Source organism: Peromyscus maniculatus, chromosome 12 (assembly GCF_049852395.1).
Source record: "Peromyscus maniculatus bairdii isolate BWxNUB_F1_BW_parent chromosome 12, HU_Pman_BW_mat_3.1, whole genome shotgun sequence".
In the NCBI taxonomy this organism is placed as follows: Eukaryota; Metazoa; Chordata; class Mammalia; order Rodentia; family Cricetidae; genus Peromyscus; species Peromyscus maniculatus.
This window is the reverse complement of record NC_134863.1, coordinates 12,468,839-12,492,360: the sequence shown is the minus strand read 5'-3', so window position 1 is coordinate 12,492,360 and position 23,522 is coordinate 12,468,839. Positions and strand designations below refer to the sequence as shown.

At 42.6% G+C, this 23,522-nt stretch overlaps 1 long non-coding RNA gene across 1 annotated transcript; it reads left to right on the top strand.

Annotated features, from left to right (window-relative positions):
• Nucleotides 1-10,519: 10,519 nt before the first annotated feature.
• Nucleotides 10,520-22,050, top strand: LOC143268232 (uncharacterized). The gene is made up of 3 exons (XR_013043916.1): nt 10,520-10,608; nt 16,481-16,554; nt 21,890-22,050. It is a non-coding gene; the product is annotated as an uncharacterized LOC143268232 (long non-coding RNA).
• The last annotated feature ends 1,472 nt before the right edge of the window (nt 22,051-23,522 follow it).

The window sequence follows — 23,522 nt, the reverse complement described above, 5'->3', positions numbered from 1 at the left end:
CTGACAGGGCTGGGAAAGAGTACTGATAGCTGGTCAATGTGCATCACAACTTGAAACACCTGCTGAGGGGGAACTCTCTTTGATCTAAGAGGTTCTCTAGGAGAGAGAGAGAGAGAGAGAGAGAGAGAGAGAGAGAGAGAGAGAGAGAGAGAGAGAGAGAGGCCTTGATTTGCACAAGAAACAAAGCTTGTTTGTCTAGTTGGTAGGCATTTGACCTGTGAGACATGTAGTCTCAGAAAGGACATTTTATCTTAGTTTGGGAAGTTTTCAGGCATCTAACAGACAGCCTGGTAGCTATCTGTTCCTTGCTTGTCTTTTGAGACTTTGTTTGGGGTTGGCTCTATCTTAGGAAGTAGCTCAAGAAGGGTGTTTGCAAAAGGCAGAAACCCAAAACAAGTGCTAAAGAGGGGGCCTGGAGCTCAGAGCAGAAGGTTCTGTCTACCTGACTATCCAGGTGCTTTGAAATAGAGATTCACACACATACACATTTTAGGAGAATTATGAGCACAAGGAATTCACAGCAAGGCACAACTGAATAGTAAGCCGCATAACACCAATAGACATTGCTGATTGGCTTCCCACTCGACTGACCCCTGGCTTTATCAAAGTATGGCTTATAATATACAGCTGGACTTTTATTTTATATTGCTACGGCTCACCACACAGAACTCTGTTTCCCAAGTGCTGGGATTAAAGTGTATACTGCCATACCTAGTAGAATTATTTGTACTTTAATAACTGCAGAACATATTTGCATAAAGGCTCATTACCCTATATTCTCTTTTTGTCTCTTCAAAATTTTATAAAAAAAAATTCTTGTAAAACTTCTGTGAAGTTCAAGTCATCCCCTGAGATGATTCATTCTATCCTTCAGTGTGCACTGAATAAAGGCCCACCTGTGAAAAATGTAGGCATTAAATCCCTGGAGACACAGACCTGTTCTGCCCAGATTAGGATCCCCAAAGAGACCACTGGAGACCAAAGATGTCCAGAATGCAACAGCAAGGTTTAATTCAGTGCAAGTGCATAGTTCAAACTAGCAGGGAACCCTCGTCCACCACACCCGATGCAGTGAGGCAGAGAAGAGAGTTCCTCTTTCTTGGAGAAGTTAGTTTTTATAGGCAAAACCCACAAAATTTCTTAGAGGGGAGGGGGTTAGTACAGGTCCATCCTTGATTGGTCCAGTTTTTCCCGGGCCTGGACTTTGTCTTATTCTAGCTTAACTGTTTGCCCAGTCAGGAGTTTTACAACCCATCTCTGGGGTCTGGTCATGTTATCTCTGGAGAGGGGCATCTTGCAGTTGATTGGTCACCACCAGACATCTTGACTTTGTTCTTTTAAAAACACCTGACTTCACCCTCTCCAGGAGGGGGGAACTGACTCAGTTCTGTTAATTTTTAAGATATCTCTTTCCTCAGGTCTTTTGGGTTTCTGGGGGAACTGTGTCTGGGCCTTTGGAACTGTGTCTGGGCCTTTGGTGGGGGTCTTTCAAGACCCTTATCCCATGCTGGAAAGGACAATCATTATAGCTCTGGAGAGTGTCTGGCTACAGGCGTATGCTACCATGCAGTTAACACACACCTAAGTGTTAGCCTAGACACCCAGCCTATGACCAGCAACCTAGATCTTAATGATTCCATTTTGTTCTAAGAGGAAAAGCCAAATATTGTATAAAATGTTATATGTAATGATCTTACAGTTATGGCCATACCTTAGATTGTGAAGCAATTGTGACACTGACATGAAGATATGGTCAGGATCAATGTTCGAGATGATGTGTAAAAATAAAAATGATAAAAAGGTATCATATAAGCACAACATGGTATATTTGTTGAATTAAAAATACTCACACATAAGCATGAATATGGTGGAAGGCAGCCAGGATATATGCCAAACAACGTCACAAGCTAACTCTGCATGGTTAAGTTGCAGAATTTTTATTCTTTTCTTTTTTCCTTTAAAAGTTTTTTGAGATTATAATCTAATTACAGTATTTCTCCCTTTTATTTCCTCCCTCCAAATCCTCCCATATACCCTTCCCTGCTCTCCTTCAAACTCATGTCCTGTTTTTTTTTAACCAATTGTTATTTGTATGCATATATGGATATGGATATACATATGCATTACTAAGTAGAGTCTGTTCAGTCCATATAATGCTACCTGTGTGTATAGTTTCAGGGCTGACCATTGGGCGCTGAATCAGTTGGTATGCACTTCTCTGGGAAGGCCGCCTCCCGCCTCCCATTTCTAGCCATCCTCAGTTATCTGTATAGTTCTCTGTAGGGTTGAGGCCTCGTGGGTTCTCTATGTAGATTGTCATGTCCATTGGTGTTATCCTTGTTCAGCTCATGTTTGGACAGTCATGCTGGCCAGACATGACTAGGAGACATAGTCCCACAGCAAACTCCCTGATCCTCTGGCTCTTACAAACTTTCCATTTCCTCTTCCACAATGTTCACGGAGGCTTAGGCACAGGAATATTTTGGAGATGCATCCATTGGGACTGGGCTCTATAATTCTGCATTTTTTTTTTTTTTGGTGTTTTCGAGACAGGGTTTCTCTGTGTAGCTTTGCGCCTTTCCTGGAACTCACTTGGTAGCCCAGGCTGGCCTCGAACTCACAGAGATCCGCCTGGCTCTGCCTCCCGAGTGCTGGGATTAAAGGCGTGCGCCACCACCGCCCGGCTAATTCTGCATTTTTATTGCTTGTGGATTTCTCTAATAATCTCTTTGTGTTGTGAAGAGAAGTTTTCTTGACGAAGATGAAAAATACACTTATCTGTGGGTATAAGGACAAATGATTATAGGCTTTTGATAGAGGTCATGCTAGTTTAGTAAATTAGTGTTTATAGATTCTCTTCCAATAACCATGACTTCACTAGCCCTGATTAGCTAACAAAGTTACCAGTGCCAGACATGGTTTACCTCTTGTTGAACTTGTCAAGTCCAATCAGAGAGCTACTGGTACCACCAAGGTATGTGTACCACTACCGTCTCTTTAGGGTTATCCTGCCATGCTGGTCTTTGATGTGGCTCACAGGTGTCATAGCTGGGTAGGACTGTTGGTTGTCTCCCTCCCTTGGAAGCTTGCATAGTGCCTTCAGATACCATGAAAGCTGGTCATCAGGGAGGGGACTTTTCAAGTCTGTCCCAGCTTGTGGGCCTCCAGGCTCTGTTTCTGCAGTACCTGTGTCTTCAGCAATAGGGACTTAACTTCACACCTGAGGAGTAGCCAAGGGAAATTGCAATTGACTGTATGTTTTGGGAGTCTCTTAGACAGCCCTAGACAACAACTCATAAGAGTACTTTTCCTGTATGCTATTGGGGTTTTTGTTAGGTGATCTTTGGCTCTTGGAGGGAGCACAAAAAGTCCAGATGAGAAAGGTTCATTAAAATATATATATGTATATTTATACACACAATTTCTTATATTATGTTTTTTTTGGTAAATAATAGTATGATTCCTTGTAGCTTTTTCATATGTCCTTGTTTGTTTTTTGTTTTGGTTCTGGTTTTTGAAGACAGGGTTTCTTCGTGTAGCTTTGGCTGTCCTGGAACTCGCTCTGTAGACCAAACTGGCTTTGAACTCATAGAGATCCTCCTGCCTCTGCCTCCTGAATACTGAGATTAAAGGCGTGTGCCACCACCATGTGGCTAGATATCCTTATTGTTATTTGACCCACCTCTCCTCCTTCTGTATATACTTCCCTCTTCAGTCCCTAAAGAGCCTGCCTTTCCCATTTCCCCATCAAATCGCTTGCGTCCTGCTATTCCCCTTTACCCCCCTTTCACCCTCTTCTGTATTTACTCCCCTCCCCCACCCTAGGGACTCCCCGCTCCCATTTCCCTGGCACCTTGCTAGTCCCCTCTCTATTGTTCCCCTACCTCCCTACCTTGACAATGGTTCTGTTTTACTTTCCTTGTTTCCGTAGTCCCTATAGGCTACGTATTCACATCTGAAGATTGGTGCTAGGAGCCTCCAATAAGAGACCGTACAGTGCATGTCGTTCTGGGTCTAGGTTACCTCTCTCAACTTGACCTTTTCTACTTCCATCTGTTTACCCGCAAAGTTATTTCATTTTTCTTTACAGCTGATTAGTATTGCCAGGGTGTATGTGCCACATTTTCATTATCCATTCATCTATTGTAGGACTTGTTTCCAAACAATAAAAACCAGAAGCTTTTGTAGTTTCACGGAGTCCCACTTGTCAATTGCTGGCCTTCAACCTTGTGGAAATGGAGTCCTGTTCAGAAAGTCCTTTCCTACACCTGTATCACTAGGGTATTACTGTTTTCTTCCAGCGGTTTCAGGTTTCAGGTTAAGGTCTTTGATCCATTTGGAGTTTGTTTTTGTGCAAGGTGATAGATACTGTGTACTGCATGTGGACATCCAGTTTTCCCAGTACCATTTGTTGAAGATGCTTCCTTGTTTCCAAGGTTGTTTGGTTTTTGTTTTTGAGTCTTCATCAAATATTAAATGGCTGAAGTTATGTGTGTTCAGGAAAACCGAGGTACCCGATGATATGGATTCACAACACACCCCCAAGGTTGGGCATGGTTGTGCATGCCCCGCGGGACCTAGTCATTTCCGCCTAGTCATTTCTGGGTCGAAATGTCTAGCATGACCAGGACCCGTAAAGCATGCAGCGCAACCATGTAATCTATGCGCATGTGTGGAATAGCCACATGAGCCTGTGTGTGCAGGTGCGGCCCAGCCTTTATAATCTGGCGCCATGATTCCCGGCTCCATCTTTACACATGTGTCCTCTCCATAGGCCTGTGCACCTCTGTCTCTTTACCCTATCTTAATAAAACTCTAGTTAGTGGATTCTGTCACATTTCATGACATTTTCTTGCAGGGTAAGATCGCTGCAAATAACCAACACCTGATAAATCATGTAATTTGCACTTGGCATTTGGTCTCTGGGAGCTCCTTTTAGGGTGCTTTGAAGGTATGGAAATTAGCTGCCTAAACTATAATAGAGAGTAAATAAAAATACCCTAGGCAGAGGGAAAGTGCTTCAGTCCTTCGAGACTGGACCCCCCTGCAGCCATGAAAGGCTAGATTCATTCTTAAGATGCCTCTGAGTCTTCATTCCATGGATCTGAGTGGAGCCACACACCCGGGTTGCAACCACACATTTGGTGCCCAACGTGGGGCTTGAAGAAGGGAAAGGATCCACTGAAGGACAGAGGAACCGGTCATCTTAGGAAGTGGAGGGAACATTCGCAGGGTAAGAGGACTCCAGGATTGGCAGGGTCATGGGGAATTTAAACTCCCCATCTCAGGAACAACAAAATGTACAGTTGCTAAATGCTTGTCAAAATAAAAAGTGGTAACTGCACAACTTTTAAAGATAGAAATACAATGGCTCCTGAGACAGGAAAAAAAATAATGAAAAAAGATCTTTCTCAATAGAAAAAAGGGAAAGAAAGAAAATAAAAAAGGAAGTCTTCCCAATAGAGAAGAGGGAAGGGAAGGAAATAAAAGGAAATTCCCAATAGAAAAGGGAAATTTTTTAATCAAGAAAAAAGGATTTTCCCAGTAAAAAGGGGAAAAATATTAAAACTAGGTTTAAAGATTATAAAGTGACCCAGCCAGCAGGGCTATAACGGGTACTCGACCACCCTAAGGATGGAATGTAGGGACAGGAGACACAAAGGAAATACACCAAGTCAAGCTTCTGATCAAGGTGCAACTTAATTTTTCTCCAGGGGGGTTTATATAGCTCCTGCAGGGTGGAGGGAGCAAGAAGCTGTTATCTGCATAAGGTGGGGCAAGCTAACGGGATGTTTGTATAGGATGTTTACAGGGTGAAAGGGTCAAGGGCTCTGACTCAATGTTCTGTTGCTAGACAACCTGACTGTAAGCTGATCTAGTTCCCTGTCTTATCGGGGGTCTGTATTTTTCCACTAACTATAGATTCTGTCCTTGTCCCTGACATCTCCCCCTTCTTAGTAATAAATCTAAGGGCCAACATAAACCAGGTTCGAATGGTCTAAAAGGAGGACTCTGAAAGAGGCTTTGCATGGAGGATTACAGAGGCCCTATCCCTCTAAGGGTTGTGAAAAGGTCCGAGAGGGAATGTCTCTCCAGACTCAAGCACCACAGGCATCCCCATAGTGCGGGAATCAGTGGACCATGCAGTTTTTTGAGGGAGCAGAAATGGGTAAGCGCAAGGTTGCTACTGCACAATCGCTATGCAACAGGGCATATAATCCAGGCTCTCGGGATTTTGGGGTACCATGGTCCCCAGCCTGTGCAGTCCCAGCTGCACTCCAATCATGCCTTGAGTGAGCCCTTTTCCCACACACAGGTGCAGCCTCGCCTGAGTGAAGGGGTCTGTGTGGGGCATCTCTAGTGAGGGGAAATTTCAACCCTGGAGTCCTGCATATCAAAGCAGTGGTAATGAACCTGGATCTGCCTGGCCCCAGGTCTGTTATTTGGCTTTGGATGAACGGAGTGAGCTGGGAAAGTGCCCATGGCCCAAAGGCAAGGACCAGGAGCAGGCCTACAACAGGTCCTGGGAGGGAGGGAAGAAGGGTCGTTAGCCAAGGGGAGGCGGAAAACCAAATCTAGAACCACCCAAGCTCTTGTTCTCCTTTTCTTTTCTCTTTTTCTAGTCCTTTCTTAACCTTTACTATACTGTCCCTGACTACCCCAGTGTGGTCTGTAAAGAAGCAACATTCTCTTTGGACACAGTACAAAGGCCACCCTGTTGTAAAAAGAGGAGATCCAGGCCTCTCCTGTTCTGTAAAACTACCTCAGCTAGGGAGGAAAGGGATGACTCGAGGGCAGAAATTCCCCATTCAAGTTGGGCAATATCCTCATCTATGGAGAGTTGAAGCTCAGAGTAATGTTGGTTGAACAGGACCAGAGAGGCAATTTCTGTGCCTGTTCCCGCTGCTCCAACCCCCAAAAGGACTGCTAAGGTGATGGCAGTAACAGGCTCCCGTCAAGGCATTTGTCTCAGCACGGCTTCTCTTCCTAGAGGTCTAGGAATTGATCTGGGGAATAATAGGTTGGTCTAGGTGGAAGGAACCTGAGTGCCCTGAGTGGCAACACAGTGACCCGACCCAGTGATCTGCAGGTGCACTGCATATGATGGGACCGGTGGGCTTCCTCTGCCATCAGTGTTACAGGATTTTTTAAAAGAGTATCTTTATGAGCAGAAGGTTAGAATCAACTGAGCGAGGAAGATTTGGGTCTATGGCACACGCATGTGCCTAGTACAAGGCATCTTCTACCATTGCTCCAATGAGGATGATGAGGGCTCCTGCGCTGACCTTCCCTGCTCCTGCTCCCGCTCCCACTGCTGTACCCGCCGGTCCTTCATGGGTGCCCTCTCTCTGGTGCTTCCCTGTTTGCTGTGCTACCTGCCAGCCACAGGCCGTGTCAAGCTGGCCCAACATGGCCATGTCCACCTGTGACACCAAGGCCAGCAGGTCCGACAAGCCTTTCTGACACTTTGGATGAAAATTCAGCACTGCCCTTGGAAACATGGCCCCTGCAGTCAGACTGGATTTGTGACAAGCAGTGTCCCTGCTCAGCCCAGAACGTGACTGACTATGGGACTTGTGTGCTGTGTGAAAGGTCTCAAACACAGTTTGCTGTGAAGTTCCCACTGTCCCCCCCACAGGAACTCTGAGCAGAGTGATAACAGAGCTAAAGGGCTGGTGGGGGTTGCTGTGGGCGAGGACAACAGCCTGGGGGGCTTGCTGGAGGGACAGCATTTGAAACAAAAGAAGTTTCCTCAGGAGAGGGGCTGTCTCTCCTGGGCAGATCAGGTATATTTACAGCTCTAACCAGGCATTCCGGTAACCATCCGGGAGCAGAGTGTATCTCTTTTATGGCACCATTAACAGGATTTAGCCTTTCTGTGATGATCAGCAATGGTGTTAATGCTGAATGTTCTCCTACGTCACATCATGAGAATCAGAATGCTGCTGCCCCCCCCCCAGAGTCCCCCTCCCCCTTCCGGCCCCTGTGACTCTCTCCCCATGAATGAAGGAGCCAGGAGGCGCCAGGGTGGAAAGGCCCTCCCCTCCCCCCTCCACGGCCCCACAAGCTCCCCTCCCCCCAGTGCCACCAAGACCTGACCCTCCACAACAGCAAGCATCCGGCCCCACCAGCACCTCAGTCCCAGGAACCACCTCCAAGGCCGGCTCCAGCCCCCCTCCCCCATAAAGACAAACCATCACCAACACCTCCTACACTTCCAGATCCTCCACTACCACCCCCTCCAGACCGGCCTTACTCTGTTGGAGCAGAAACATGATCTCAGAGACGACCCCATCCTGCACACCAGGCGACTGCCCATCCAGAGACAAAATGTCTCCTGTCCCCTCTAGCCACCCAGGGGACTCATGGTTGCCTCAGCAAATCCTGAAAGCACCAGTAGCTACCCCATGCCCTAGTTCCTGGCAGGCAGGGTTTGCGTTTTCAAAGGCCAAGTGTTTAATGTAGGGAATTTTGCCTGTGCTGCATTTGTATCATAGGGGGAGTTGCCGAGAAGTTTCTTTAGCGTCCAAGTTTTTGAGGATGGCTGTTCAATATTCTTTTGAGCAACTTCTCCACAATTTTCTGTAAATTCTGTTTTCCAGAGGACAAAGTCACCCCCAGAAAGAGCCGCACGGGCAAGGAAATACCAGTCATTAGGGGTCAACCAATGTTCACTCTGGTTTTCCACCAAGGCCAGTGTAAAAGGAGCTATAGGACCATACTGAGCACAGGCGGATTTCAGCTTTTTAACAAGGCGGAAATTTAATTTGTGATAAGTCTGTCCTGGCGGGGGTCCTCTGATGACGGCTCCTCCTTCTTCTCCCCCTCCTCATTTTGGTCTTCCAAACCCCGAGGGGCCGCTCTGGGCGGCCGCCTCGGATGAGTCCCCAGAGGTCTGGCTCTGGGTAACGGGAAATGCCAGGACAGGCTGAGGCTTACTTTTTGATTTACTAGATTTTTGAGATGGTTTTAGCAGGCCAGGAGCTCCCACTTCAAGGGCAAGATCTTTAAGTTCTTTGTCAAGAGTTTTCAATTCCCTTAAAAGCTCAACAAGTTCCCTGCGAGCCTGGAGGGCCCGTCGCAGTGAGCTGAGATCTAGGACAGGGGGAGCCAACTCATCAAAAACGGGCCTGCAAAAGTGGGAAAACGAAGAAACATAGGGAGGGGGCATTGCAGAAGGGGGAACCGCCGGAGGTTTTTGAGGGGGTATAAAAGGGTCCAAGGACTCCTGTTTTAAGGGGAGATTTTTGCAGGGGGGCCAGTCTGGATTATGGTAACGGGCAGCCCCTTTCTCTAGAAAAGCCTCCTCGGTGGGGTCTGGAGGGGAGTTAGAGGTAAAATTATTAGCAGAGGGATAAAGATGGGCAGGAGCGGACTCCTGGGGATTGTTAGGTTTAAAAGTCGTGAGCGTCTCCTCTTCCATAGAGCACAGGTGGTGATCTGAGGGAATGTTTACAGACCCTAAGAATGTCATTAATAATCAAAAAAGGCTTTAAGAACTTTTTTCTTTACCCTAGTTCCTTGTGTCTTGAGGGACTCTTTTAGGTCAGAAATGAATAAATCTTGTGACAAAGTTGCCTGTCCCATGGCTCGTCACTTTCTTACCTGCGTCACCTCCACGCTCCTCCGGGATCGCGTCCTGACCCAGGCGATTTCAGGGGGATCCAAAAACTTCACCAAGGCCTTGGTCTTTCCTCCAGGAGATGACGTTCCGAATCCTCAAGAGGTGGTTTCGTCCATGTTGGGTGCCAGTTGCCCCGGCCAGCAGGGCTTCAACGGGTACTTGACCACCCTAAGGATGGAATGTAGGGACAGGAGATACAAAGGAAATACACCAAGTCAAGCTTCTGATCAAGGTGCAACTTTATTTTTCTCCAGGAGGGTTTATATAGTTCCTGCAGGGTGGGGTGGGGGGGAGCAAGAAGTTGTTATCTGCATAGGGTGGGGCAAGCTAACAGGATGTTTGTGTAGTATGTTTACAGGGTGAAAGGGTCGAGGGCTCTGACTCAATGTCCTGTTGCTAGGCAACCTGACTGTAAGATGATCTAGTTCCCTGTCTTATGGGGGTCTGTATTTTTTTTTTTTTTTACTAACTAGAGATTCTATCCTTGTCCCTGACAATAAAGCCCCATAAAAGTAAAATAAAGGAAATAAAAACGCCTCTTCTCAGTAGTAATAGAGGGGGGAAAAAGGCTTTTTCTGTGAGACCAAAGTTCCTGCATTTTTACAGAATAACAAGTTAATCATGTGATAGTGAATGTATGACCATGGAATGTCCCAATTCTGGTCTCCATGGTGATTGTTTAACCACAGAATGTCCCCACCTGAGGGCAGCCAATGAGAAATGGTTATGGGCAACCACCCCCCTTAGAAGTAAGATTAAACCATGATTTCTGGAAAGTCCCTAGAAATGAGCCAATCAGAAATGTACATGTATGGAAATCCCCTGCTATTGTAATCTTGTGGATTTTGTCTTTAAAAGCTGTGCACAATTCAGGCTGGGCACTTCCTCCAGCCTCCACTGCATTGGATGTGTTGAACGAAGTCCCTGCCTAGGCTTGTATTGCTCCTGAATATCCTGAATTAAAGCCTTGCTTTTGCATTTTGGTATGCTTGTCTTTCGGTGGTCTCTCTGGGGGTTCGCGATCTGGGCACAGCACTTTCCAATATAAACATTTCAGGATAGCTACAACTCTGAGCTCTTTCTGTCTGTGAGCAGAGTGTTGGTATCTGAATTACAAAGAATCAACAGGTGGGCTTCACTGCTGCTGGCTGGACAAGCAAGCAAGCCCAGAGCTTAAAATTTTGTCTGGTTGCTTAACTTTGGTTTAAATGCGGGAATAATTCAATGTTAAAGATCTCTTTGTGGGAAATGTTTTCTGTTTTTCTCTCATGGTGGGAATAATTCATTATTAGCAGTCCCTTCATGGGAGAAAGAGGAAGTATAAATGGGCTCAACTTCTGGTGAAGAATGGTTTCAGTCAGGACTTGGAATGCTAAGTTGATGCTGTTTGAATTTCCAGAGATATTAATCATTAAGTGTATAGAAGATGTTCTTTCCTTTTGATTGTCTAATAAATGTTTGGATGGAAGTTTGATAAACTAAAGGAACAGGATTCATAATTTTAAATTATATACTGGTTATGCTCTTGTCTATTGATCATTACTGAGTATTTGGATCTGCTCTTTAAGTTACTTTCTAAAAATTTTTGGTTAAATTCTATAGAAATGTAATACCTAAAACAGATTGGGTTGTTAGCTTATTAAATAATGTGATTTCTAGGATAAAAACTCATAGAAAAAAATCTGTTACTGATAAAGAGGTTATTTTTTTTCAGTAAACAAAATACAAGTAAATTGTTTGGTCCACACTGTTAATAATTGGCGAGTTGCATTAATGTGTTACTTGGAATCTATAAAAAAAAAAGGAGCCTCTTTTTAAGATTTTATAAAAATATTTCAGAATATTGCCTAAAGTTACCTCTTAAAATCCTATAGAGATTGTATTTAATGCTTTTATAAATAGCATATGTAAAATTAGAAGCTGGTGATAGAATTGCTCAATTATTATTACTTTCATATCTTAAATGCAAAATGGCACCTATATTTAGAACTGGAGGCTTTGGAAGTACAGAAAAAAATGTGTTTTGACAAACAGTTATCAATGATGAATGGCCCAAATTAAAAGTAAAATTAAATGAAATTGAGATTAAAAGATTATTGGATTCTGATGCTGGATGTTTCTATAATTTCACAAGAATCCTGGGATCCCAACTGGTCTTTACAAGAAGTCTCCACTCAATTTGTTGGAATCCCATCTAAAATAAAACAAAGTATAAAATATATTAAATGTATAGAGCCTAAAGAACAGATAGGAATGTTAAAGCCTTATATGGCTGATACAGCCATGAATTTATGGGGTAGAGATTTGTTACAACAATGGTGAGCTCAAATTAATATTTCTATAATTTCAAAAACAGCTTGTAAATTGTTAATCCTCCAATTAACATAGTAGTAACTTGGGGAGATAGAAATATTCCTGTAGTGGTTAATGAGTCTTCTTGGCTACCTATGTCAACCAAGGTCCCCCTTAGCAAATGGAGGAGGGTAAAGTGATTGACAATTACACTGTTGGAGTACAAGGAATTCCTATTTTCATGGGAAAATAACCTCTCAAGTATGGCTATCCATAGTCAATACTACCCAAGATTATCATACTAAGTTTTATATGCTTCATACATCCGTTTTTTAAGGACAAGAGATTAATGCTACTAGTTCCATAAATCTACCGTTCTGTGAGATGAGGGTTACCAACAAGGAATCTGACTGGGTACATTGGCAACAGTGTAAGAGTGAGAAATCTCGAGTGCTAATTAATATCTTCCAAGGAGACATCATTGATTGGAGCCCTTATGGCACCCCTCAAGGAAATTATTCTCACTCAAAATTAAGATGGAAGTGGTACAATTTAAACGGAACTGTGGAAATCAATGCTTCTATTAATGAACCTACTCGGTGGCATGGAGTTGGAATGTCAAGTCCTCTCCTGCAATTTGGTGATTCATTTCAGACTTACTCATGGAAATTGACAAGTGCCTTCTACCCCCTTAAAGCATGGGAAGGAAAAATAAACATTAAGGATGATAAATACACTCTGTCTTTTAGACTAAATCAAAGCCATCCTATTATGGCATGTGTACCATTACCTTACTTGCTATTAAAGGAGCCTGTACAATGGCACCCAAATAATTACAGCATCACTTATGAATGGTGTACCCTGCATATCTGTGTTAATTCTAGTATGTTTTTAAATTTGACCTTTGAAAGTTTATATATTCTTAGGACAAGGCCAGCAATCTGGATACCGGTGAAGTTGTCGAGGCCTTGGCAAGACTCTCCTGTGATGATCTTGGTATAGAAACTCGCTGACAGAATATTAAAAGAACACATTGACGGTTGGACTGGTGGTTGCAGTTATTATGGGAATCATTTCATTGACAGCTATGGGAACAGCAGCTGAGTGGCCCTTCATAAAGAAATCCAAACTGCTGAATTCATTAGAGACTGGCATAGACATTCAGAAGAACTTTAGACTGAACGAAATAAAATTGATAATGAGATAGTAAATGAATTAGATGAATTAAGGCAAGCTGTTGTATTGTTAGGTGCTGTGGATGATTGATTGATTGATAAATAAAGTACTGATTGGCCAGTAGCCAGGCAGGAAGTATAGGCGGGACAAGGAGAGAGAAGGCTGGGAAGTGGAAGGTTGAGGCAGAGGGACGCTGCCAGCCACTGCCATGAAAAGAGAGATGTAAGGTACCCGTAAGCCACGAGCCATGTGGCAACTTATAGGCTAATAGATATGTGTTAATTTGAGATATAGGAACTAGGATAGCAAGAAGTCTGAGCCATTAGGCCAAACAATTTAAATAATATAAGTGTCTATGTGTTTATTTTATAAGTGGGCCGCAGGACTGACTGGGCTTGCGGGAACTGGAGAGAAACTCTCAAGCCACAAATGGTGCTAGAACGTGGGGCAAGAATTTCCACCTAAAACCTGAGAAAGAAGATTCTAAAAGAGCTAAAAACAGCTTCCTAGTTGTCTCAAGTTAGTGGCAGCCTGCAGTTTGAGCTACTATGTCAGGGTATGTGAGCTTGACCTATAGTATGGCAGGAATGAGGCGTCTCCAAGTGGCACATTATGCTGCATGGTGAATTTAGCCTTTGCTAGTACAATAAAAAAAAAAGGTTTCTGGGCTACACACTGCTTTGATAGAGGCATAGACCCACTGCCTCTGGCGGTGAGCATGGTTCCTCCAAAGCTGGAGGTAAACATACCATCTCCATGGGAAGCTGAGGTGGGCAGAGCCACCAGCCAAAGCTGCTGTTTTAGCCCTAGTAATGCTGCAGTTTAAAGCAATAGTTACACAATAAGGCAGATTCAGATAGAACAAGACTTTAAATGCTTTACAATGTGTGTAAAATTGTACATAGGCTTGGAAGAGTGATAAAATGGAATATATGCAATATATATATATATATCTTAAAATATATATATATATGCAATATATATATATATATATATATGAGTGTACATAGGCTTGGAAGAGTGATAAAATGGAATATATGCAATATATATATATCTTAAAATATATATATATGCAATATATATATATATATCTTAAAATATATATATATATATGCAATATATATATATCTTAAAAAGATAAAGTCTTTAAAGAGACAGTAAAGGTAGTATAAAAATAAGCCACATAAAGATGGATATTACACAGAGAATCTGGATTGTGTTGTCTTTGGGATTCTTAACTGCAGAAAAACATTTGATTGTATAAGCTGTTGAGTTAAGCCAATATGTATATTTTAAAGATACCTTGACTTCAAAATTTGGATGTAAGGATATGTTGCTTTGGAAAGGAGGCTCTACTTCTGTTTCCACAGAAAGCCAGAGGCTATGGATTTGTTCCAGATTAAGATACATCAGGTTTGACCAGCCAAGACCCCCTGAAAGGTCTCTGATGACACCATGGCCCAGATGATCCAACATCCAGAATGGATTCAAGGCAACTGGCTCAGATAATACACCCTCATGGACTACTCCACAATCCTAAAATTTTCTTTGTGTCCCCATAAGATACAGTGTCCTCATCCAGAAGGAAGTAGTATGAGAAGCTATGCCCAAATTCCCAAATATACCAAGCTGGCTTTGGAGATGGAATTGGCTTACTCCTTCTCTAAACCCAGGCATATTCCTAAAAGAAAAGGTTGAAATATTCTTGTATCCCATATCAAAAGAGCCCTCTGGTGTGGGACAGAGAAAAACCAATATTTTTACTTAAAGCAGGTTGATTATAAATACAATCTCTTTCTAAAGAAGAAAAGGGGATAGTTTAGATATGACAGGATGAAAGGGTAGATTAATGAACCTACTTTTAAAGTTTAACAACTTGTTTAAAAAATGTTTTACATTGGTATAGATTTTAGTTTATTGATACAAATTTAGAGTTGGTTTTGTTCTAATATATATATATATATTTCTACTCTTGTTTAAGGTGCTATGTTTATGTAACTCATTTAGATTGTAATGGATAATTAAGAAATACAGATTTATAATTAGTCTTCTATGATGGTCAAACTTATAGCCATGTTAAGTTTTCTAGGTATACATAGATATAATTCAAACACTTCAAAGACCTACAGAATATGGAATTTAAAATATTTTTAAAAATTTAGACTTTCTGGACAGTGAGACATATCTGCTCCTGGCAGCACCAATTTACTTCAGAGAGGAGGATGGGCATTGAAGACACTCTATATGGAGTTTATCTTCTTCTTGGCCAAAATAGCCATTTGGGCAAAAAATTGTTCTTGCCTGGACTGCTTGATCGACTGGACATGCAGCACCCATAGGAAGGTGACCACTGAACTTTGCTTGGCAAAATGGTCCTTCTGGTTCCTGCTTCACAGAGGAAACTGCCAGACATTCTACAGGACACAGAGAGAAGTGACTGAGAGACTCAAGGCCTGTGGGCTGAAGACAGATGCCCCAACTTTACAGAAGAACTCTGGATGACTGTCCAGGCTGCCAGCTGTCGCTGTCTATTCTCTCGAGACTCCTGAAAGTTGCTTGCATCCTTCTCCCACTTCTCAGGTAATATTGTATCCTTCTGAGGTCTTTGATGTAGTTGAACACTAGATAGTTATAGTTTTCTTACTCATGATAAAAGATAAGTTATATATGAAACCTTAGATTCACAAATATAGGATAGATAGGATATTTTCTTTAATTTTGCCAAATACAAATAGACTAGATATTATAAATAGACTAGATATTGTAATTGTAATTCTTGCTTAATAATTGTTTTGTTATATGCAATTTTGCTATGTTAAAGTTAAAACCTTCCTTTGTGAAAAAAAGAAAAGGGGAAGTGCTGTGGATGATTTATTGACAAATAAAGTACTGATTGGCCAGTATCCAGGCAGGAAGTATAGGCAGGACAAGGAGAGAGGAGAAGGCTGGGAAGTGGAAGGTTGAGGCAGAGGGATGCTGCCAGCCACTGCCATGAAAAGCGAGATGTAAGGTACCGGTAAGCCATGAGCGATGTGGCAACTTATAGACTAATAGATATGTGTTAATTTGAGATATAGGAACTAGGATAGCAAGAAGCCTGAGCCATTAGGCCAAACAGTTTAAATAATATAAGCGTCTGTGTGTTTATTGTATAAGTGGGCCGCAGGACTGACGGGGCTTGGTGGGAGTTGGAGAGAAACTCTCAAGCTACAGTTAGGGGATCAGTTAGAGATTTTGAAGGAGCAGATGAAATTAAACTGTGATTGGAATGTTTCTTGTTATTGTATCACACCCTTAAGATTTAGTGAAAGCAAATATGATTGGGAAAAAGTTAGGATGCATTTGTTGGGTCACCCTAATTCTTCTCAAATGGTTTTTGATTTACAGAAAGAAATCAAAGAAACTTTTGCAAAAAAAGTTACCTGATACGACAGGAATGGACATTATGGAAAGTCTTGCAGGTACTATAGCCTCATTCAATCCTACGAATCACTTTAATAGATTTCTTATCCTAGCAGGTGGTGCCCTTGTTCTAGCAATAGTAACTTTATTGGCTTTAAAATGTGTTTTGGTCTACTTACATAAGATTGTAAGACAGATAGAAAAAAGACTATATTTACTATAAGGCCGCATAACCTTTGAGATAATTGACTTTTTAAATGAAAAAGGGGATCTGTAGTGTATTCCTGCTGAGCTCCTGGCTTGGTTCCAGAGAGTAGCACCTAGACTTAATCCTTCCTTTGTTTAGCCACACCTTTTGTTTCTCTTACCTTTTGTTTCTCTTATTGCCCCATGTGAATCTTGTCTGAGAGTCAAGGATCAGAGAGTCCCCCAAGGATCAAAGGCCTATGCAAAACTTGGTTCAGGAAACCTGGAAAACCATGGTACCTGATAAATCAAGTAATTTGCACTTGACATTTGGTCTCTGGGAGCTCCTTTTAGAGCGCTTTGAAGGTAGGTACATCAATTAACTGGCTAAAATATAATAGAGAGTAGATAAAAATGCCCTAGGTGAAGGGAAAGTGCCCCCTGCAGCCATGAAAGGCTAGATTCATTCTTAAGATGCCTCTGAGTCTTCATTCCATGGACCCGCGGGAACCCACACACCCATGTCATGACCATTCAGTTACATTGGATGTCCAATTTTGTTCCTTTGGTCCACATGTCTGTTTTTTTTTTTTTTTTTTTTTTTTTTTTTGTTTTTGTTTTTGCCAATACACATTGTTTTTATTACTATGTCTCTGTAATATATCTTATGATCTGGAGTTGTAATCCCTCAGCATTAATTATTCTTTTTATCAAGGGTTGTTTTTCTCTCTCCATGGTCTTTTGTGGTTTCATATGAACTTTAGAATACCTTTTTATATTTCTGTGAAGAATGAGGTACAGATTTTGATTGGGATTGAACCTATAAATAGCTTTTGGTAGAATGGTCATTTTTACAATGTTAATTCTACTAATCCACAGACATGGGTGTCTTTCCATTTTCTTGTGTCTCTGTCTCTTTCTTCAGCAGATTTAAGTTTTCATGTAGAGGTCCGTCCCTTCCTTGGTTAGGTGTACCCCTAGATACTGTATTTTCTTTGAGGCTATTGTGAATGAGTGTGTGTCTATAACCACATTCTCTGTATGTGTTATTGGTATAGAATACCAATAGAAAAGCTATTGATTTGTGCACATTGATTCTGTATCCTGCCACATTGCTGCTTCTGCTATGGCTTCCTATCAGCTCTGACCCCCAGGCAACTTTATTTATTAACATACAAATAAAATCACATTTCAGTACAAATAAAATATCACCATAGAGTGGGGTAGTAGGTGGCCAGAATTTTTATTCTTTACCTTCTATCAGTATTTTTCTACCATAAGTACTTTTTATTGACATTATTAAATGAAATTATAAAAGGTATCAGATACTTAGGAATCACACTTATGACTGCCAAATATGTATGTAACATGCCTGACATATGACATATAGTATGTATGTGTGTGTGTGGGGGGGTGTTTACAGCAGGGGTGTAGAACTTTTCTTTATATATTTGAATCACATGCCCCCAAGAACTCTTATAGTTCTAACAGCTTCATGTAAACAGTCCCATAGGAGTCTTGGAGACAAGAACTCAATATCTACATTTGAAAGATGCTAGGCTAAGACATTTAGCTAGGCATAGTTGTGTGTGTCTGTAATCCCAGCACGAAGGAGGCTGAGACAAAAGGGTTGTAGTAGGCTTGAGGACAATCTGGACCTTAAAGTGAGTTCCAGGCCAGCCTGAGTTATGGAGACCTTTCTCAAAACAAAATAAAAACAAAGACATAATTTGTTAATGTAAAACCTTCGTGTTGGCTATGCATGTTCAGAAAGAAGACACACTTCTCACATTCACTCAGCCAGGCTCCTTTGTGTTTCTAAATCTGAATGTGTGTGTGTGTGTGTGTGTGTGTGTGTGTGTGTGTGTGTGTGTGTGTGTGTGTGTGTTGGCGTTGCATATGGAGGTCAGAGGACAGCTTTTGGATGGTGGTTCTCTCCTTCCCCCGCAGGTTCTAGGGAGTGAACTCAGCTGCTTGTTGGGCCATCCTGTCAATCCCAGATTCCGTCTTATCACCTATGTAGAGAAGGAACAGGACTTCTACTGGAAATGCCAATGTACAAACCAGAGTGATTACCCTACAGATTTCCATTAAGGATCTGGAAGCTTCTAGCCTGTTTGCCTAGGTTTAGATGGATCATTCGAATCAGCCTGTGCCTCTCTTTCACCCTCTTTCCCTCCCTCCCTCTTTGCCCATTTCCTGTCTTTAAAAACCTTTCATTTTGCTTTCCTGTCATTAAGAGCAGTGTTTTCAACTATGGCTGGGGAGTCTATTCTGTGATAGCAAACTTGCCCAGCACACCAAAGCCCCTGGATTTGCCCCCAGTACTTCGGAATGAAAAAAAAAAAAAAACTTAAAAAGAAAATTTAGAGCTAGACATCCTGGTGCATGCTTTTAATCCCAGCCCTGGTGAGGGAGAGGTGGGCAGACCTCTGTGGATTCGAGGCCAGCCTGATTTATATATTATAGGACAGGTGGGGCCCTGTCTCAAAATTTTTATTTTTAATTATCTGTGTGTGGGGTTTGTGCATGGGTGCCAAAGGAGGCCAGAATAGAGCACTGGATCCCCCGAGGCTCAAAGCAGGTGCTCTTTAAGAACTGAGCCACCTCTCCAGATGGTCTGATTGTGTGTTTGTCTATGTGAGTGTGTACCATGTATGAGTGTGCAGGGCCCAGAGAGGGTGGTGGATTCCCTGGAGTCAGAATTACAGGCCCTTCTGAGCTGCCCAGTGTGGATGCTGGGATTTAAATTTATGGTCCTCTAGAAAACCAGCAAGGGCTCTAACTGTTGCGCCCCCTCTCCAGCCCGAAAAAGCAAACGTTTATTTTACAAAATAAATTGTGTACATGTGTATTATGTATTGATCATAGGATAAAATATATTAATGAGTTTCAATACAAAATCTAAATGGCCACTTAAGAGATTAATTTATTGGTAAAGAGATAAAATTAGTATCTATTCCAACACACCCAAAATCATCCTTGTGCATATTAAATAATTAAAACAATAAATTAGCAAGCCAGCTGTATCCCTACCTTACAAATAAGTTCTAAAAACTTATTTGATATGGAGGTCTTCTCAAAATCAGTTCACAAAGCCACTTAAATAATGTGAGTTGACTACAGTATTTTATGTTGTTTATGTATTTGGGGTTTACTGTATCTTCAGGAAGACTCCTCATACACACACAAGGCCTCAGGATCATGTGCATCTTCTCGGTGTAGGTGAACATCTAGTATCACCTCAGCAGTCCCCAAGTTGTGTCTAGGACTCAGAAGAGAAGGAATAGGGGTTCTAACAGCCTTAACCAACTTGGGTAGGATACAAAGTGTGGTGATATTTTATTTGTGCTTTAATAAATAAAGCTTGCCTGGAGATCAGAAGAAAATGCCAGCCACAATACAGAAGTCATGCAATGTTAGCACATGCCTTTAATCCTATCACTTGGCAGGCAGGATCTCTGTGTGTTCAAGGCCACACTGGAAACAGAGCCAGATGTGGTGGCACACGCCTTAAATTCCAAAACTAGTCAACCATGGAGGTCTGTAGGTCTGTACAGACAGACAGGAAGTAACAGAGCTGTGTAGGAAGAGGAAGTGATGTAGTTGAATGGAGAGAGCAAATCAGATGGCAGAACAGCAAGACATAAAGACATGGGTAGACAGGAAGGAACTCGCATTTGGAAGCTGCAGAGTTGGTGAGGTAAGGTTAGCTGTGGCTATTTCCCTGATCTCTCTAAGGTTTTCACCCCTATATCTGGCTCCATGTTTTGTATTTAATAAGACCATTTAGAAATTTATCTGCAGTGAAATCTGCAGGGGTGGTTGGACAACTTTCCTCCACCCCAACTCCAGGTAAAGCACAAGCGTAAAGCAGTCGACTGCAGAAAGAGAAGTCACCAACACTGGGAATTTCTTAAAATTTACTCATTTTCAGAGACTGTGGGCTAAACAGAACAATGCAACACTTTTTCAGGTCCCAAAATTGAAATTTCACACACACACACAAATCCCTGGCTTTAATTTTGCTGATTCACTAGTTACACCAATAGCTGTTTTATCACCTATTTTTGTTTCATAATCTGCTTGACTGTAACACTTCTATTACCCACACACTTCTCACAGAACCATGGGTTGTGGTGCCTTAGCCTGGATTCCGGAATTCAGGCAGAGCAGTGCAGCTGCAGCTTCACATCTGTACTCGCTACTTTGCTGTTGTGTGAAGACTTACTGTGTGTCTGCACGAGTGTGGTGTGTGCACATGCCTGCAGATGTGTGCACGAGGCGCCCGGGAGAGGGGTCAGTGTCCTCCATCACTCCTCCTGCTCCTCAGGGTCTGGTCCTCCTGCCCCTATTCCCTCAGAACTGGGATTACAGATGTGAGCAGCTGCCCAGCTTATGACATGGGTGCTGGGCTGAGACTGGGAGTGAATTCTCTTTAGCTTCCTGTTCTGAATTAAGAATAGCTCTCAGGGGCACACATGGGTGAGAAGCTCAGAGGATGCCCCTCAAATACCACATCAACCACAGCACCACTCACCTGAGTGGAGAACAAATCACCATCCAAGAGAACAAAGCCAACAGAAACAAACCTTATCCAAGGCCCTCAATTCCTTTTAAAATCTACTTATTACTATTATGGTGCACCTGTTGGTGTGTGCCAGTGTGCAGGTTAGAGGACAATTTGGGGAGTCAGTTTTCCTTCCATGGTGGGTGCAGGGGATTAAACTCAGGTCAGGCAGCCATCTTGGTATGTCTGTGCCATAAACTCTCAGGTAGAATTCTAGCATCCAATTTTCAGCAGTGTAGACACAGTCAATGTCTGAGCTCCTTTGGTTATAGCTGGATCCCGGCATCACTGGCACAACTCCTAGGGGGGCCAGGAAAAGGGTCTAGGCTAAAGGAAGGGATCTCTGTACAGTCTGTCCTATGGAAGAAGAAGCACAAACAGTTCACCCCTGAACCACTGGACCACATGCTCTCAGGTCTGGCCAGGCCACCAGGTCTCGTTGGGTAGGCTCAGTCATTTGGTCTACATCACAGGCCCAGCTTCCATACCAAGGCCACTTCAAGTCTCAGAAAAAGCAGATTTCAACTGTTACAACCTCTAAGCAGCTTGCCCAGGATTCTCAAGAGCAGATATGTGCATCTGTATCTAACATGCGTGCAGCTTTTCCGAGTTTATCTCTTCTTTTTGTTTGTTTCCAGAACAAGTTTGGAAAGTTGAAGCCGACAAAAGAGGAGAAATTATCAGCATATTCTAGGTTCTGCCAGACAGTCTTTTATTACATGATAAAAGCAACACTAGGCACTAGATCTTGTAAAATATGCTCTGACCAACTTTCTGAAATTAAAAATGCATAACCACATCTGTAGGATTTTTAATGAACAAAAAAGTTAAATACAAACTTTCATATACAAAATAAATGACTGTAAAGATGACCTCAGAGCCAGGTATTAAATCTCTCTCCAGAGGCCTCAGTGGGCATGCTAATGAGCCAAGAACTTAATTTCAGCTTTATATATATTTATATATTTTTTAAAGAAAAAAACTCTGAAGAAAAATAGGCTTAAATTGAGGAGCATCTTCTGAAATAGACGGTTCAGGCCAGCCCTTTACCATTGTGAGGGTCATACTCAACCACACCTAGGATGAAACATTTATGGTCACAGTTACTTTGAATCCAGTTTCGAGAGGAAGCCAAGCTACTTCAGTTCTAAAAAAGAAAGTCTCTAAGATGAGCACACACTGCTCTGAGGACACAGAGACTGAGGTCCTTGGCCACATTTCCATGAACTGTGCCTGTGTCAGAGCGGCAGAGCCTCTAAGAGGCAGCCAGATCCCCACAACACAGCAGCGTCATTTCTTCTGGCGTTTTCAAGCCTCAAAAGGGAGAATGTTAACTTCATGTCGGCAGTTCCTACTACAGCATTAGAGAAGCTAGTCAACACCCCCTCCCTCCCCCTGCTGAGGCCCCTCTGCAGCAGGGGGTGGCAGTTTGATTACATTCTTTTCAGAAATAAATAGTCCAAACAAATTATTATAGTTAATTATAAAAGAGCAGTGAGAAAAGGGCACTGCCCAGTGTTTGCAAATGAGTGAGTGAATGAATGCATGGGAACAAACACAGAAAAAACAATTCATAGAACAAAGCCTGCATTTCCCACATTCATATGGAAATAACTTTAAAACAAACAACATTAATTAGCAGTTGTTCTTGTTTGGGGTGAACAGTCCAGGGCTCTGGGCAGGCACAGCCTTGCAAACAGGGCTGCAAGCAGCCCCTCCACACCCCAAGTCAGGGCTACTGTGGAGAGGCCTTCATGCACTCTTGATAGCCCAGTACCTGTGAAAGAACAGAAATGATACGGGGACTTTTAACCCATAATGCATGAGGTATATGGAAACATCCATGAAAGAACCACCAGCAGCTAGAAGACCCAGGGCAGGGCACTGTCACAGCAACTGCTGGTGGAGGATTTCCCACACCATCTTCTTCCGGAAGAGAGGCATCTGGTGCTGAAAAGAATCCCACAAACAATAGTATTACACACTTCTGCACACAATATCACAGCATGACAGCCTTTAGGTGTCATCACATACATAAAATAGGATGCACATGTCTATCAATCAACTTTACATCATGTATAAATTTCTGAAGCACAATAGGCTTTCTTGTCCTAACCTTCCCGCCTATACCTCCAGTGCTGGGATTATAAGGATTATAAGGCATGTGTTGCCATGTTTGACAAAGGTTCTTGTTTTATTTTGTTTGTTTGCTTGAGAAGGGTCTTGCTTAAGAGCCTAAGCTGCTATGGTCAAGAGCTTCTCCTGCCTCAG